This window comes from Crocodylus siamensis, chromosome 9, assembly GCF_052110815.1.
Source record: "Crocodylus siamensis isolate JL-2025a chromosome 9, ASM5211081v1, whole genome shotgun sequence".
Lineage (NCBI taxonomy): Eukaryota > Metazoa > Chordata > Crocodylia > Crocodylidae > Crocodylus > Crocodylus siamensis.
This window is the reverse complement of record NC_143403.1, coordinates 57,380,947-57,399,838: the sequence shown is the minus strand read 5'-3', so window position 1 is coordinate 57,399,838 and position 18,892 is coordinate 57,380,947. Positions and strand designations below refer to the sequence as shown.

Genomic DNA, 18,892 nt, shown 5'->3' with positions numbered 1-18,892 from the left:
GTAACTGAGGTGGGACCATTGGAACAGCAGTGCCCTTTTCCCCTCACCCCATTACCTTTATATAGCCACCTTTGTGGAGGTGGGGGCACAAAAGCAATTGTTGTCGCAGCAGCTGATCATATCCAAAAATCAGCACAGCAGGAGTTGGTGCTGCCCCGGGCGTGGAGCTGTGCTGCCAAGCCTGGCTTCCTTTTCTGTTGATGATGATAATAATTAATTTGGTATGGAGTGTTATACATTAGATTAGAAATCTAAACACTCAGGCATTAGAATTACAGGAGTACTTGTTAATAGGGATCATCTTTCTTGTCTTGCTGTAGATCCGCCCCCTTTTGCTTTACATTGGTATTACTACAATAGTCTCTTGGGTTGTTTCAGCACACTTCTGAGGCTGATGTGTTAAATGAAAGGGATCTCGGAATCCTAGTGGACTCCAAGATGAACATGAGTCGTCAGTGTGACAAAAAGTCATCAGAAAAGTTAACTACACTTTTTATCATGCAGCAGCAGATGCATGACAAACAGAACCAAGGAGGTGATACTTCCCCTCTATCAGGCTCTGGTCAGACCACAGTTGGAAAAGTGTGCCCCGTTTTGGATGCCACACTTCAGGAGGGATGTGGATAACCTGGAGAGGGTCCAGAGAAGGGCCACTCATATGATTCAGACCAAGCCCTACAAGGAGAGACTAGGACACCTAGACCTCTTCAGCCTCCACAAGAGAAGGTTAAGAAGCAACTTTGTGGCTGCCTATAAATTCATCATGGGGATGCAGAAGGGAGTTGATGAGGCTCTGCTTGCCAAGGTGCCCCAGGGGGTCACAAGAAATAATGGCCATAAGCTAGCAGAGAACAGATTTAGACTGGACATTAAGAGGAACTTCTCACAGTTAGAGTGGCCAAGGTCTGGAATGGGCTCCCAAGGGAGGTGGTGCTCTTCCCTACCCTGGGGGTCTTCAAGAGGAGGTTGGATGGGCATCTGGCTGGGGTCATCTGAACCCAGCACTCTTTCCTGTCCAGGGCAGGGGGTTGGACTCAATGATCTATTGAGGTCCCTTCCGACCCTAACATCTATGAATTTATGATAATGTAAAGAAAAATAGTTTTCAAGGCCTAGTTTAGTTGGCTTCACAAAAAACAAATTTAATTTTTTTTGGAATTTGTCGGCTGATGAAGCCCTTACTCCATCATACTATCAAGGAAATCTTCCTATTTTGCTAAAACATACTTCCACAGGTGTGGAATCTTGACAGCAATTTTCATTTTTGGGACTATTGACTTTTAAAAACAGTTTATAGAGTAACAAGATAAAATGTAATCTTTTTTTCTTTTTCTCCCAGAAATGTGAGCACAGATGAGAACACTAGAGACAGATAATCCAGTATGTTTTAAATGTTGTTCTTCCCATATAATTTCAAGATGCTCTGTGTTGGGTTCTCTGTATTATCTTCGTATTTTCTAATACTGCTTCGTTGAAGCATCGGTTTGCAAAGCTCTTCAGAACTAGCTGATTTATTTTATTTTTTTATTGAGTGGGTGAAAATGGGAAGAAGAACAGGAGTTATTTTGTCCGAAGGACCTTTCTCACCGGAGTAGCTGTATGATGGGCTCAGTGGCATTTTCCTGTTTGAAATTTAAATAAAGATTAAGCAAGAAACATTATACTCTTTCTTCTGGTCTCATATAGTACTGTCTTTTTATAACTCGTGTGGATGGAGAAGTCAAGTTTATGTCGTTTTACTTTCCTTGTAAAACAGCCAATAACTGAATAGTCATAAACTTGCATTTGGGAATTGGGTGTAAAAATAATGTGCCAAGTAGCGAACTTCTTACAGTTCATGCTAGAGGTCTTATGGGTAGAGTTCTGATTCTGTGATAAGGTCAGTGTGACCAATAGGACCATATCAATCTTCGGATGCTACTCTGAAATTTGTCTGTATCTGTTAAGTTTTCGTGCTCAAAATTTTTGAAGATTCCTGGAGTGCAGTTCCTTTCTCAAGTCCTCTAACCAAGTCATTGATCATTCAGACATGCAGTGAAAAAATAAGACAGGAAAACGCTACAAACAAACTAGTCTCAAGTGTACTGTAGTAATTTGGTACCGAGTTATGCCAGAACAGAACAGCTTCATCTAATAAATCATTTGCAATAAGACTTTTTTTGTCTCCTAATTTACAGTGTGCATTTTGTTCCTATTGTAGGAAGTTCCTTTCAGGAAGCAGGAAATACAAACTTGAGAGACGATTTAGCCTCAGTCTGATTTGTTATGTGCTTGAGATGTGATCTTAAGTAGCGTGGAGCCAGTGTGTTGCTGCTAGAACAAACTATGAATTTTATATGTAGGCACTACAGTATTCACTCTTGGGAGTATCTCTCTGGTTTCCACAGACTGAATTCTGCTATATCTAAAACTTGCAAATATTTACCTTCTGTACACAAATGGTGTCACTAAAGCAGCAGCAGCATGGAAAAATGGACTTGTGGGATCTGAGGGATTTTCTTTCACTGCCACAGATTGGCTATTGGAACTGTAAAATTTATGCTGTCAAGGTGCATATTTTGCACAGACTTTTATAGGCTACTAAAATTAGTGACTGAATGAATGTCATGTCCAACTAATAGCTCTTACTTTTTTACTTTATTTTTTATTTTATTTTTATTTTTATTTTTTTTTCAGCCCATTCAGGGAAGTTTTCGTCTAAGATATTTGGCTACACTGTTTTCAAGGTCTTTGGTGTTTTTCATGTCTCTTCAAGCACAACCAGAAAATAAGTCAGTGCTTGAAGAGCAGCTTGAGTTTTATAGTGAGGCTTCTTTAAATCTTTTTCAGGATTTATTTTAACACTAATATTTAGACACTTTCATTTTGGTTGTAGAAATTCTCTGAGATCTTCTTGACAGATGTGGAGGTGAACAGCTAGTTTTTTTTTCCTTTCTTAAACAAGTCAGATACAGCTCTGAACAGAAAAGCTCATCTAGAAAGATTTTTTTTCTTTTTCTTCTCCTCCCCCTCCCTTCCCCCCGGAGACGGTTAGAGGGAGGTGAAGGTGCAAAATGCAAGCTTGCTGTGCTTGACTGACTGTGTCTAGCTCCTAGAGCAGTGGTTACTAATCAGTCAATACTGGAGCCTCTCTTGCAGTGGATCCTGGGGGGTGGGGAGAGAAGGGGCAGAGTGGGTGAATGCATGTGGGTGCCCCCCTCGCCCGCCCCCCCCCCCAACCCAGCAGGTCAGTTGGTGGGGGAAGGCAAGGGGTGGGGGCCAGATAGAGGTCCCCACAGTGAGGGACAGAGTGCAGGAGCAGCCTGGTGAGCCCAGCTGGACCAGTGGTAAAAGGATCAAGTCCAGTGCTGCCTCCCAGCCTCAGCCCCTTCTCTCCTCTCTCTCCTTCTCTTCCTCCCCTGAGTGTCCCGGATCTGTGCGGGGGAGGGCAGGCTGCCACTGGGCCTAGGAGGTGGCACTGGGCTGTTCCCAATGGAAGCTGGGGCTGTGCTGTGGTCAGGCCAGGTGGTGGAGTTGAGGGGGCTACAGTGAATTTTCAGGTGGCTCCAGCCCCCCATGGGTGGACTCCCAACCCAATCACAGTGAGGCCCCACCCTCCACTGGGAGCAGCCCAGCCCCAGGCTGCAGCTGCAGCCTGCCCTGTCCCGCACAGGTCCGGGGGGCACCCCCTCCCCTCACCACCCCCCCCCCCCGTGCCCTCCTGGCAGTGCCTGCCCCCAGGTGAGCCGCTCACGGCTTCATCTTGCCCTGCCCCAGGGAGGGCCTGCACAGCTCGCCCCCATTGGGGTGGGGGTTGCAGATAGAGGCCCCAGAAGTGAGGGAGGGAGTAGGGCTAGGGCTGGGGCCTCAATCCTTCCACCATAGACTTACCTGCTGGTGAGGTGCGCGCCCAAATAATTTTTTCTCCGTCTGCCTTGATCTGCACCCCCAGTTCCCTTCCCACAGACCTGCCTGCTGGGGGTGGAGGAGGTAGTGGCACGGGGTAGATCTTGGGTTCCTTTTTAAATTCCAAAAGTGATCTCCAACTTAAAAAGGTCAGAGACCACTGTCCTAGAGTATTGTCCCAGTGTCAACATTTTTTAATGACGTGTTCTCAAATTGAATATGCAACCAGTTTATTTCTATATTGTGGTGTTCTGGTTTGTGATCTTATTAGTATGTACTGCAGAAAAACATTCCTCCCACCTAAAAAATTTAAGACAAGCAGAACAGATTTAAACCAAATTTTATTTACATGTACATATTTCACAGAACTTCCTAAATAGAGGCATATAATAACATGGCATCCTTCACACCAGATATCAAAATGTCTTGTAGAGGCAGTACATCATATATTGGAAACATGTTCCAGAGGTGATTTTTTTAAAAAGAGAAAGCAACTGCTTTGAGGACAACAGTCCTGTATGACAGCACAAGTAAAGGAGCATCCCATCTTCTCTGAACTATTGCATAAAGCTGTTAAGTGAAGTGATGGAAGCGCCAAGGAAGCTAAATTTAAAGGAGTAGTCAGCTGGCCTGGCATTGTTATCCCTTCTGTCTTCCCATACCTTGCCATATGAGTTTGCATTCTGGACCCCATAAAATTCAGACAGTAGGTACATAGTGTCATCAGAGAATAGATATTTGCCATAGTCAATATGAGAGAAGAGAGCATAAGTAATAATTTCACCAAAAGTAAGGTTAAGGAAAGACAATTCAAGCGGTGTTTGAATGTCAGCACAATCAGGTTTGTGGGGCTAAGAAAGTGTTAAATTTCTGTTTTGGAAGGAGAGAGTAAAAAGTTAAGTCAAGAGAGGGACCAAAGCTTTGCACAGCCCTAGTACCTACCTGCTTATAATAGATTGATTCCATCTCCTGCTTGAACATCCATAGCTGGGGTACAAAAATATTAGCTGTTATTAAACAGGACTAGTCACTCCAGGGAACCCAACTGTTGCAGCTGTGATTGGATGCCACACTATTCCTGCCAAGACCCTGAGAGGGGGATATGTAGCTACACTCATGTTAAGGATTGCTTTTAACCTACTATCTCCTTAAGGTAGACCCAGTCTTTGCCTTTGCCTCACCTCTTTACACCCTGTTTCATAGTGTCTGAAACTGAGTCCACAAGGGCTTTGAGCTCTGCAGAGTATGTGTATTATTTAACTGCTGTTGTAGAGACTTGCATGCTGTATGGTACTGCAGGGCTGAGTAGCAATTCAAAGTGACTGAAAATATAGTGAATAAATTTAAATAAAAATCCTACAGTCTTTCAAGTTCCTTTTTATGTAGCTGAGGGAAATATTTTAGCAAATTCATTTTGCTTTACCAGAGCTGTTTTGGTCATTAGTGTATAGTGCAAATTTTCTATTTTGCAGCCATGCAATTGCTTGACCTCTTACAGAAACAATAGTTTCCCCCATCCCTATCTGGTAGATTTATTTAGCTGGTAGGAAAGTTAGGCAGTATTGGTGGTGGAGGTTGTTGTTGTTTTTTCAATTATTATAATGTACCCAGAAGTCATGGCAATGAATCCTAGAAACATAAAAATAAGAGATTAGGGCATCTAGTTCACATTCCTTGTATATGCACAATTGTTCTCTACAGTATTTTTTATAGAGGTTTTTTTTTTTTTTTTTTTCCCCCCCAGCCTGCTTCCCTGGGAGAGTATTCTATGGTCTAATAGACCTAGCTGTCTAGAAAACGTTTTGTAATATCCATCCCACAAGTTCATTCTTAAATTCAGTCCGTCTCTCCTAGCTATACATCATTTTATCACTCTCTACATTTTTTTGTTTCTTTATTGGGTGTCTATTTTCCTCAAAAGCTACTCCTGCAGCTATACTGTATGTTTTCAGCTCCTAATAAGTAATATACTGATTTCAGCATGTGCTTCAAGTCCAACATACATTTACAACTGGGTTGCTTTCTGAAGGCCATGGGGGGAAAAAGTAACTTCCCTCTTCCTTCCATAACCCCCCAACTCTCCTCCCACGCAACTGTCTTCTATGCCTTGGGCTGCTGAGAGGCGATGTGACTTGGTGAGTAAAGTGGTAGCCAGGTCTTTTCTTGTGTGTGTGTGTGTGTGTGTATGTGTGCCTTCCACTTCCGGTTTTTTTTTTTTTTTGAAAAGCTGTTGACTCCTCAGGAGAGGAAATGTCACACTAATACACTTTTGTATAGTCAGCAGTACACTGAGGCCCCAGTCCTATTTGTGGCTTCTCAATCATTCTGTAATGCAAACATTGATAAGATACGGCATCTGTGATCAGTGGCCTTTTATGTCATTGTGGCACATTAAATAGTAGTTTGCAATGCACTTTCTACTCTTGTTCACAAGTCTTTCTTTCCAGAATCCACCCTCTCACCAAATGTTTCATTTTTTTTTTTTTGTCTCTTCAGATTCACTTCCATACATCTTTCCAAGCTAATCTTTATTTCTTGTGCCTATTTGTAATCCAGGGGCTTCAAAGATATGGTGGCTCATAGACTGAATCCCTAATCTGAGTGATGATGTAGGCCCCTTGCCCTCTGCTTCCACAACTTCTTCCCCCTGCAGCCCCTTTTCCCCTCCTTACTTGTCAGACCCTGCTCTCCCTGAATGCATGGAAGTGACGGTCAAATTTGAAAACACTGACCTTGAAATAAACATTCTTATAATAATTAGCATATAGGCAAATTACTACAGATACCCATAGACTTAGTTCATCAAGAAAGTATGCATTTTTCTGTTTCTTTTTCTTTTTTCTTTAATTCCTGCAAATTTCAGCATGGATACTCTTATAAACACAATTTTAGGTAGCACTTGTACCTATTAATATATAGAACAAACTTTTTTTTTTCCAAAAATACCTATACCTTTACACTTCTGTTTCATGACCAGTTCAGTTCACTCAGCAGTCCATAACACACATGCATACAGTTAACCATCATCCCAGTTATAATGAGCACAACCACATGCCTGCATGCCTTCCACTGTCATCTTTAACCATGACAAATGCACAAAACTGCTTCTGCTCCCACCACCCTCCCATCCCCCACCTCCTGCCTCTCAGTCCATCCTTTTCTTTCCCTGGTCTGTAGTCTACTTCATTTTGGTCATCTTCCTCTTCTCATTCTTGTCACTTGCCCCTGCTTCATTGCTATCACTGTCATGCATGTTGTTGTCTTTTCTGAGGGTCTTGTTCCTGAACAGTCTATACCAGTCCTCTTCTCTCCCATGTGTCCTCTGCTGTCTTCTCCCTCGTCTTCTCTTGTCTTCATGTAGTACACCTGCAGCTCACGTGCCCCTATTCTGATGGTTCTCAATTGGGCGGTTCACGTGACTGTACATAAGCTGGTTTTTGGTCTTCCACAGGGCATTCATGAAGCAGAAGATGAACTGGTAGAAGCAGGCTGCCAGGATTCTTTGCTGCTTGGTTTGCTGTCTGAACAGCACATCCTTTCTGGTCAGGATCTTGACCTCTGTCACCCAGCATGAGGAGTACAGTTGCTCTCCTCCACATCATCCTGGTGTATGGGTGGTTCCAAAGGAGGTGGTAAATTGTCATCTTCCACCAGCAGGTTTGCCTGGGGCAGGTCAGAGACTACTTGCCAGTTCAGATCTCTGTTTTTTCTGCAGGTCCTTGTGGAAGACTTGCTCCCACACAGCCTTGCAACTGTAGCTGGGGAGTATGTCCACAACAGCCTGTCTCTTGCTCCTTACTACCTCCTGCATCTTATGATGTTTTTTCAGGATTATTAGGTCTTTATTTTTGTAGCTCATATCTGCTCTGGAACTGCTCCAGGACCTTGCAGAACCACGGTGGTTCCAAGTTCCATGGGCTTACATTGGGTAGTGTGTACACCCCTCCACCGTTGTAGCAGATGCCCTGAAAAATACTTCATGAAGCAGGGTGTTTTGGAGTCTGCCCTAGCTGCCAGACTGTAGATCTGGCTCTCACACTTGGCCCAGAGGAACAGCCAGACATTCAGCATTCCTTGGCCACTGGTCCTTTTAAAAAATATGGAACACGTCATAAATTTGTGATTATCCTTGTGCAGGGGCCATGCTAATCTCTGTAGTCCAAATTTTAATATATTTGCTATATATGAACAAAATTATAAATTTGTTTATAATTTCCAAGTGTAGAATCTAATTATTGAAAGTTTAGCTTGAATTTGTCCTCATATTTGCTCTGAATTTGTCCCCTTCCCACTGCTGCAGCAGGGAAAATAAATCTGGGGTTGAGGTAGCTCCCTTGCCCTTTTCACTTCTCCCCACCTCCTCAGCTTCTTCCCTTTGCAGCCCCTTCCTCCCCCTCCCTACTATCAGACCCTGTTCTCCTTGAGCACATGGAAGTGAGGAGCAAACATGAAAACCTTGACCTTAAAATAAACATGGCTGTAGTAATTTGCATATAGCACCCATAAACTTAGTTCATCCAGAATTGATACACTTTACCTTTTCTTGAACCTGCTGGAAGTTTTAGCACAGTTACTACATAAACACACCTTTTAAGTAACATTTTTCTACCTACTTATGTATAGTACAAACTATACATGATACTAGTCCAAAGCCAAAAGACTCGTATAGTTCACAGGGCTGGACCCCAACAGGCAACAGCATTTTATTCCATGGTGACCCCACAGCTCAGCATTCTTACTGTGTGTGTGTATTCCAGCTATCCCCCACAAAGAATCCATGTGCTAATTGGCTTCTACCCATGACTAGAACCTTGTGTTCTTACACAAGTCCTGGGATCCTCCAAAAATGTATATGTAGATGAGGTACAGGCATCCTGGTCTGGCCCCACCTCATGGAGAGCAAGGCCACACTAATCATATGCAACAGACTGATTGAGGAAGTAACAGAGGGATTCTGGGTGAACTGTTTGGGGGTCCTCTTTCAAGTTTGCCAGATATTTAAGGCTGATGAAAAAGAACAAACAGGAATCGTTGGAAATGGTAGAGAAGGGCACAGATGAGCTGTGGGAGTGAAAAGGAAGTTGAAACGTATGCACTGTAGTGGCTCACCATGACTTGGAAAAGTGGGGGGGGACTGTGCTTATTAAGCACTACCATATTTAGATGGGCTTCACTAACCTATACTTGTGGTAGGTGTCCATCAGCATGTTTGCCCAATATGGGCCATGTGGTTTATAGTATGCTTAGTGTTGCTTGCATTTAATGAACTTCATAGTTGGTTTCCACTACTGAGCACATGCTGCTTTTGGCCACAGCTTTATGATGAATAATGCATTTAATGAGGTTGTCATATGCAAATAGAAAACGAGGTGTTTTTCCCCCATGTTGACTGGGGTGGGGGGAGGATAGGAACCTCTTCTTGCATTCATGTAACTATGGTATTTCTCTGTCCTTACAGTACCAGCCAAAGTAGTAGCATATGTGAATTTTACTAACATTCTTCATACTTCTAGTTGGTAAAGTGAAGGAATTAAATCAAACCAGATCTAACTCTGAACTCTCCTGCAGTGGTATTCTCCCAAATCTAATATATAATTGTTTAACATGCCTTTTTTATGGTCTGTCCAGAATGTTTTGCTTTATAAGAGAATTCATATCCAAGCCACTCTGAATTCATGCTTTAAATTTTTTTGAGACTTTCATATATTTTATTAAAATCTGAAGACACTAAACATTCAGCATTGTCTGCATCTGCTAATTTGTAATTCTGTCCAAAAGATTTCATAGATTGCATAGACATTAGAGCTGGAAGGGACCTCAGAAGATTGAGTCCAGCCCCGCCCCCCCCCCCCCCCCCCCCCCCCCAAAAGCGCAGGAAGTCAGCTGGGGTCATAGGATCCCTGCAAGATCAATTAGTTTTGGTTGGCATTTTCTTAAAATAAGCTAATGATAATTGTTGCTCCAAGTTTTATCATCGCATATTATGTAATGATTATTTTTTCTTGGTATAAACATTAGTGCATCTCTGCCTTGCCATTCGCAGGAATCCTGCCATGCATGACGTGTGCCCCAGAGGCTGGGAGGGGCACAGCAACCGCCCGCAGGTGGCAGTGGCAAGGCCATGGCAGCATGGAGCTCCTGCAGGCGGCTACAGTGGTTGGGGTGGGGGGTGTTCAGTGACCACTTGATGATGCTGCCAGCAACGGCCAGTAACAGTCAGCGACTGCCTGCGGATGCTGCTAGTGGTGTTGGCAGCCGGCAAGGGGGGCAACCACCCACAGGTGCTGCCGGCAGCATCAGCAGCACTTCTCAGGGTACATGTGTACCCTCTACACATCACCAATGAATCCTGCATTATAAAGGAATACAGACTCAAGAATATTAACATATTGTACGAGAATATTAATTAAATATGTAGCTTCCTATTCTTCTTGTTTTTAGAGAGAAACATGAATGTGTAAACCCTTAAAGACTCAAAAATATTTTGAAAAAGTGTTTTGATAGGATTTTATTTTTATCACTTGTAAACAAATGAATAGTTCTCTAGCAGTTCACTGTTGGAACTCTTTTCTAGAGATCCTTCTTTCTCACAATATAGTGAATAAATAAGGAAATTCATAGAGGAAGCATAGAGAAGGCAGTCTTCTAATATATAGCTTTAAGAAAGAAGAGACTAGAACTCTGTTCCAGTCTCAGCCATAGATTTTTCTGAGCTCTGTCAAGCAACTTGCCCACCCATCTTGCCCACTGTAGAACACTAATACTGTTTTGGAACAGGGTGGATTGTAAGAAAAAGAAAAGATATAAATAAAGTTTGCTGGTAAAATGTTAGTATTAGATCTGTTTCTGTTTTAATGACTTTAGTTTTCCTCTGAATAGAAGGGACCCTTTAAAAACTGAATTCTGTCATGAAGGATAATTGTTTCTAGTACTTGACCTTGATAATTTTTAAAGGCAAAAAAGGCAAGAAAAACTGGAGCATGATGGAAATAATGCTTCTATTTGATGTGAAAACATTTCACATCTACAGGCTTTTTTTAAGGCATAAAAATAAATAATAGAAAACCATGGTAAAGAAGTGTAGACCAGTGATCCTTAATCAGGGTGCCTTGAGATTCCTTCAAGAGAGGTCTGGGTGCCATGCAGTATTGGCACTGCTGGAAGTGCAAACATGATCCACACGGTAAACTCAGGGAATTCAAATGGGTATCCATAATGTTAAAAGCTTTCTGACCTGCTGTGGTCTTTTGGAGTTGTTTGCAACAGAAAAACTACTATATTTTTTTCATAGAAGACAAGCGAAAACTGAAAGCTAGCATTTTCCGAGGGTTCCCTTGAATCCTAAAAAGGTTGAGAACCACTGACCTAGAGTATTGTTAGGAAAAAAAGAAAGATAAGATCTTGTCCTTCTCTCTAAGATTTGAAATATGCACTCTAATTATAAAGACATAGCTGCCTGAAAGCCATGACACAGTGATGTTGGAATCCTTGTCAAGGGATAACTGGAAATCGGTCTGAGATCCTTCTTGATGGTAGTTGTACCAATAGCATACTGTTACGTTCATGCAGTTTTAGAGCTTTGACTAACAACATTTTTCCACATACATTGTTGCCTTGGAGAAAATTTTGCTGGTAAAGGTCCTTTTCCATATACCTTTCAGCCAGTGGTTAACTAATTCTCAGTTGAGAGAAGTAGTTAGCCATGTTAGAATTCATGAAAATATTTGTTCTCTCAGAGAGAGAGAACAAAAATTTTATATATTATTCTGTTAGTCTGTAATGGGGCAGGCAATTATTCCGGGCAGAGGGCTACTTACTGAGTTTTGGCAAGCCATTGAGGGCCACATGACAGGCATCCAGGGGCAGACAAATATAAAATTTTCTAAATTTTTTTTTTTTTAATGGGCTCTGCAGGCCAGATAGAATTAGTCAAAAGGCAGGTTAAATATGCACCTTATAGACCAGAGGTGGGCTGGATGCAGCTCACCAGGCCATTCATTCTAAGTCAAATTGGGATGTTACTCTGGCAGTCTTGAAGTAATGTAGCTGTGCTGGTCCATGAAATAAGCAAGAGGCAAGGATTTTGGGGGTCATTTATTTTTATTAGACCAATTCTGTGGTTGGGACGGACTTAGACTTGGTCTATCCCAACTATGGAGTTGGTTCAATAAAATGTATCGCCCAAAAAATCTGTGTCTGTTTCCTAGTATTTTTTGTTCTTAAAGTCATTGAAATCATTCCAATGATAAATTTGCTCCACAGCCATATGGTAGTTGGAAAGGTGTTTGTTTTCCTCTCTGCTTCTCTCAGTCCATCTGAAAACTTAATTATGGAGATATTTGCTGGCATTCTGAAAGCAGTCTACCTCTGAGAACTATAAACTGTATTTTAATCTTGCTATGTATTGATGACATTATTTTGCATTTAATCTGCTACATTTTCTTGAATCCAAGAGAAGATTCCCCCCTACCCCTTTCCAGTCAGCCTTGGGGTGGAAGGTAGAGCTTGTCTTGGATTTGAGGACTGCCGTGGTCCAAGAGGGCTCATTTGGGGGAGGAGGGGGGAAAATGGGGGAGACCTTCCTCCCCCATTTCCACCATCCCCCATCTGCCCCTTTCTTCCCCTTACCTTCTACACTGGCTCTGGTTTCTTCTTCGAGTTGCTGCTCATGCCGACCGTCCTGGAGCTCAGGCAGAGCTGCAGCAGAAGGCAAGCTAAGGGTGGGGGGAATGGAGGGGAGACATGAAAGGATAGATAGCAGGGGTCAGGAATGGGTATAGGGGTGGAGGGTGAGCAGGAGATGAGTGTAGGCATGGAGGGAAAGAGGGGATGGGCGCAAGGGAGGGCAAGAGGCAGGGATCTGCTCCTTGCTCCCTGCCACAGCAGGGGAGATGAACATGGGCAACCTTCCACTAATTAGGGTCTATACATGGAAAATTTATAAATGTTATAATTTTTCATATATAGAAACTAATTAATGGAAGGTCATCTTAAATTTGAAGCCATCTTGGATTCAGGTAAATATGGTAAATTAACTTGAGACAACTTCCTGTAACTGTTACTGAACTTTCCCAGCAAGACCACTTCTGAAATTCAAACTTCCCCAGTTGTCCAATTATAGCTAAGTTATTGGATGCACATGTGGTTAGTGGATGTGGGAGGGAGCTGGATAGGGCTAGTATGTTTGTGGAATTAGCTGTGACTGGAAGAAAATAATTTCTATCCCATTGACTGTTTGAAGCAAGAAGTTTTTAATTTAATGCGACCCATAGACCTACATATGTTATGCTGATGGGCTGTTCTCCACAGAAATAAGCTTGGATATAAATGTACAGGGCTGTAGCAGTTTTGCACTAACTCCAGGCATGTGGACACTAAGACAAACTCTAAGGCCTCCTCTGCATGTTACGGTTATTATGTAACTAACTGGTTAATTGAGCAATTAACTGAGACCAGCTATACATGCAAAGTACGTATCGTACCATAAGGTCCAACAAGCTATAAAGTTAGAACTCAAAAATATGTACTGACTTTATAGCTGGTTGCTATCCAGCTTTAATTTGCATGTGTAGCAGGGAGTTATCAGCTGATCACAGCCCCCCCTGCATTGGCAATAAGGTACAATGGGATGTAACGCACGATTCCAGTCATGCCTCCTGCCACACACGTGGCTTGGCAGGAAGCACAATTGTGTGGATTTTCCGTTAGATCCCATTGCATCTTTTCCTGCATGTGTAGAAGTAAGAGTGCATACCTCACCATTTTTTTTTTTTCTTTTTTCCTTGGCCTAGTCTTAGAAATGGCGCTTTTATTAGCATGCCTTGTAAAGCCTTTTTTCCATGATCCTTATTAGTACTTCATATATTGTCTAAATAGTAACAGTATCTTTTTCATCACAGTTGAAATTGAATGCATCCTCTGCATATACTTTTCATGCCACAGTTTCCTTGATGACGATCATAAGTTGGGCATGTATTGTAAATTGCCTAACCTTTCTGAATGGTATCTGTTAAAAGAACTGAGTTTTTTTCAGTCATGTAAGTATGGTAAATATGTTGGAGGCAAATAGCAGAGATAAAAATAGATTGCGCACATCCAAAAAAAAAATCCTTGTAAAGCAGGTGTGCCCAGAATGCAGCTGGCTGTCTTGTCTGTCCTGGTGCTCTAACCCTTGAAAGTGTGGACCCCTGCATTGTTAAAATTGTGTCATTAGATCAGCAGAAAATTTCCCAGTAACTGTTCACAGTGTAGTACATCATCTAAATGCCATGAAAAGACAATGAGGGAGGCTATCTTGACAGGGTCAGGTTATTTCTGTGGGATTAATCACTGCCTGGGCAAAAATAGTCCTTGCTCTGCAACCAGCTCCATACCTGGAGAACCCAAAAAAACAAATTCCCAACTATCCTTCCGCATTTTTCATGCCTTGGTTACCAAAACCCCCCACTCTCTCTACCCACCCCAGATGATAAAATCCCCTTCTGTCTACCATTCGTCCCTACCAAATAACATGTCTATGACCTTCTCCCACTCACAGATGCCAAACCGAGTGCTTTTCTCTCTCTACTCTAAACCTGGCTGTCAAACTTTGCAGGAACTTACAGCGTCAGTTTAATTTTAAATTGTGTTTTTTGAAGAACCTGCATTGAAGTTCAAACAAGTAAATGTTTTTCTAAACCCAAAGGCTTGTGCTAAGTTGGGGAAATTAGGTACGACTTCCCAACCTCCTGGAAGACTACCAGCATGGCATATAGTGGTGCGACAGGTTTGGATCTCTCTATAATAAAATACAATGAATATTTCCTAAAGGAAGATGGTGTAACAAAGATGTATCATTCTGTTCTACTTTTCAGCCTTGTTCATAATGGAAAAAGAACTGAGTTGTTGTTGTTTTACCAAATTGAAAATATTAATTTCCCTGTTCCTGGAAATGGGCAGCTCCTAACTACAGTATGCTCCAACTTGCAGATGCCCCAGTTTAAATTAATATTCTCAAATTGCAATAACAATAGTTGACCAATAGTCAGCCTCTATATTAGACTTTTATAGTCAAAGTGACTTAAGTTTTATTTGGAATGGAGGAACGGAAGAAATTGTTGTGCATGGGCAAAGCTGAAACTGCTATGGAATACTTTTTTCTTTCTGTCGTGGAAAAACATCAGCATCCCAGTCGCACAAGTTGATAGAGTTTCTTTTTTCTTCAGCAGGAAAACTGGTGAGTAACTTTCTCTAACTGGCTTAGGCCTCCAGTTTTTCTTCTCCAGTTCCCACAAGTTTTACCGGCTGATTTGTGAAGTAAACTGTTAAAAGCTCTTTTGTAAAAGCAGTTTCCTAGGAATAGGAGGAGATAGGTGAAACATTAAATAATTAGAAAATAATCATCTCTAGTTCTGCCTCATGTTTTTTTCCCCCTTTGTTCCACCCACATACTGCTAATTTTCTTCTCCTTATTTTCCTTTCTTCCTGCACATCAAGACGTCAGACACTGCTTACAGAGCTGAAAGTGTTTTTCCTGAGTTGTCTGTAGGTCTTATTAATGCAGTAGAAGGACGACAGGAGAGAAGGAGGAGGAAGAAAGAGGTGGGAGAAGGGGGACAAAAGGACAAGCTCTTCTATGATCTTAGTCCTACCAAAGGGTGACCGCTTTGCTTGCTATTGCATTTGCCAGTTGCCATGGCATTCCCCCTTGCTCTATACTGGAGGTGTACTTTCAAAATAATTAACAGCTCTGCTCCCTCAGCCTGCTGCTGAAAGCGATCGTTAATGTAAAGAAAAGAATAAAAGTCACTTTCTGCCTTTCTTTTTTTTTTCTTTTTCTACTTTTATTAAGTGTTTTTTCACCCTACTACCTCACCTCTTGGCCTGATAATTCTGTTTTTCTTGTTAACATTTTTTATCGGAACGTGGACTATCCACATTCCAAAATTTTCCCTCTATCAGCATTATTCTCAAGACAAGCTGAATTCAAGATATGGTACATCATATTTAGTCTTGTTAGGATTTGATTTTTATTGGTGGACATTGATAAACTTTGATTTCACCTGACACTCACAGACTGATGGAAAAATATTTCTGTTGATAACCATCAAAATAAACATAAAGGAGACGTAAAAAATATATTCGGGACGGAGGTAAGGATAGAGGGGGTTCTGTGTGCGTACACTGTGCTGGGAGGGGGGTTGCCCAGGTCCCAGCCAGGACAGGGGCCAAATTCCCGTGGAGACCAGCCCTGCCCATGCGTGATTGAGGCAAGGACCAAACTTCTGTGGAGCCCAGCTTGGCTGGGACCTGGGCAGAATGAGGAGCCAGCAGCACTGGACTCCCAGGCACTACCAGCTCTGCCCCTCCAGCCCCCCTCCCAGCTCCTGCAGTGGCTGCTGTGTTGCATGCCAAATAGATAAAAATGGAAAAACACCCCTAACTTTGTGTGGTCTTGAAAATTTGAACCAATAAGTCTAAGTAAATGCTTAAAAATAAACATTGATTTCGGCCAAAATTTAAAAAACAGTAGACTTCTGCCAAGTCTAGTCATACTACAGGAATCATTGCCTCTTCTGTTGCATATTGGAACTATCTTCTAGGAAGGTTTGTTTCATCAGTTTTCAATGAAGTGGAAAGAAAATGTGAGTGGATTTTAGTGTTTAATTTGACAGAATACTAAGCAGAAATAGGAGTAGTAATGCAGTAGAATATGATGTCATCAAACATTGTGTGTGATGGCCTCCAGTGTTTGTGACACCATGTTCTCTAGGTGGAACTGTTCCGGAAAGTGAATGGTGTGTAGAAACTGGAAAGCTGAAACCATGCTGAACTCATTTCAGAGTACCAAACTTCTTAGGCTTAAGACTCAAAAGTGTATTAAGTTTGACCATGCTGCTAAGAACTGTTACAATTAAGAAGCATCTGTTGGGAATCCTTTCACTGCTGGAAAAACTGTTTTGCAGTGTAGGCAGTCAGAAGATATAGATCTGATCTTTACTCCAGAGTTGTTTCATGCATTTATATTTTGAGGCAAGACACTACACTCCAGAGTATAGGTAGTGATTCTTGAGAGTGTTTGTGTGTTTTGTTTTTCACAGTTTCCTTAAAACCTAGAAATATAATCCTGGTAGTAAATATTTATGGATCTCTTGCCTTAGCCAGAATGCAGCGCTCCATTTCTTAATTCAGTGCGGCGGCAACAAAAGCTTATCTTACTGAGAAATGTAAAAAAAAATGTTGCTGAACCGCTGTCCTATTATATATTCTGTAAGAATTTTTTGTCATTCTCTGCTCCTTTCCTCAATGGTACACTCTGCCAGTAACAGCTTTTCTGCCCCTTCCGGGCTTTGTGTGCCCATTTCATGTATAAGAACAACTTATCCATAGCTCTTACTTTTCCCATGGAATTGAATGATTCTTTTGTAGGAAAAGAAGCAGGTTAAGACTTCAAGGGCACATCTACACGAGATGTTTACTGCGGAGTTGTCTGATTAGCGCCGCAATAAATGTCTCGGAGTCTACATGTGCGGCCCTATTAGGCCGCGGGAAACTAATAAACTCTGCAGCAGGATAGTACTTGTAAATACAAGTACTATCCTGCTGTAGAGTTTTTGTCTGCAGCAGTGCATGTGTAGACGTTCCCCTGGCTTGCTGGGACACAAGGGTGCTTCAGTGCAGGGGCTGCCTGCTGGCTAGCCCTTCACTGAAGAACCCTCGTGCCCCAGCCAGCCAGCCACTCTGCACCATGTTGAGCTGGGTCAGAGCTGCCCCCTGGAGCCCCTTGCCAGCCAGGCCTGCCCCAACCCAGCTCAATGTGCTGCAGTCCTGGGCACATGTGTAAATACAGCAGCTGGGAGCAATAAATTCTGGTATGATATTCGCTGAAGTTTATTGCTGCATGTTTATTGCTGTATTAATATGCACGTGTAGATGCACCCCAGAGTCCAAGGGAAAAACGAGAAGAACTTTCCAATGGCTGTAAGAGTATAGGAATAGTCTGACTTGGATTCTTAAATGTACATAACCCAGAAAAAGGTCCGCAGAGCTGCATAACTGCATTTTATTCATTTAAATTTTGTTCTTACACAGATTCTGTACCACTTGAGTGCTATTCGATATATTTAAAAATATAACCAATGGGATGTATCAAGTAAGCACTGACCAGAATTGTACTTCTTCCTCCCACCCTCCCATTTGTTATTTGATTTACAAGTCAGGTTACCAGAACATCCTAATCCCCTGTATATGCTTGCTTTTCCATGTGTCTTTTATGGTAGAGATGGGGCAAAAGCAAGAATCCTTCATATCCTTCTGTTTACCAGCATATTAAGTCCTCAGAAGCCCACAAGGGAGTCCTGTCTTTACTGGGGAAAACAGTGGTTCCCGACAGACGTATCTTTGGGGGAAGGGTGTTCCTCCCCCATTTCAGTTCTGTGCATCTATTTCTGGCACCCTTATCACCATAATACAGTAGAGCCCAGACCATTCCTACCTGGGTGATTTCTGAACCTGAAATTTGCCAGGAGAAAAGAACCTGACCCTGTAATGTGTCTGGCTTCTACATTTAGATGCGTTCCCTTTGCTGCCCTTACCCATATGGCTTTTTAAAGCCTCTGAACAAAGTAAAACATCTTTTACCTGCATTTTAAAAACAGTGGTGAAAATGGACAAGTGTACATCCTATGGTGAAACAGAGAAGAAATTTTTAAAGTACTGGCTCGTTGTACCACAATAAAATAGCTCATATTTCTTCTCAGAAACCACTTGAAATAAATGTGGAATCTTGACACTAATTCTGTTTTCTATGGACTATGAGAAGGGGAAAGTAGTTTAAGACCTAGGAAGACAACAGTTATGTAAATCACACATGCAAAATGTCATTGATGCTTTCCTGATGATATGGGGGGGGTGGGGATCTGTGTAAAACTGTTTTCTTCATGGCTCCCTCCTGAGTGTCTCTTTATTCTTGTTTGTGTACTTGGATATTTATTGTACCAGGATGTTACCAGCTATGGAAATTGATAGA

General features: G+C 42.0%; 1 protein-coding gene and 1 pseudogene across 1 annotated transcript in view; one reads left to right on the top strand and one right to left on the bottom strand.

Annotated features, from left to right (window-relative positions):
• Positions 1 to 18,892, top strand: part of CABIN1 (calcineurin binding protein 1) — a 198,394-nt gene that overhangs the window by 159,949 nt on the left and 19,553 nt on the right.
• LOC149857659 (U6 spliceosomal RNA) lies at positions 7,979 to 8,077 on the bottom strand (annotated as a pseudogene).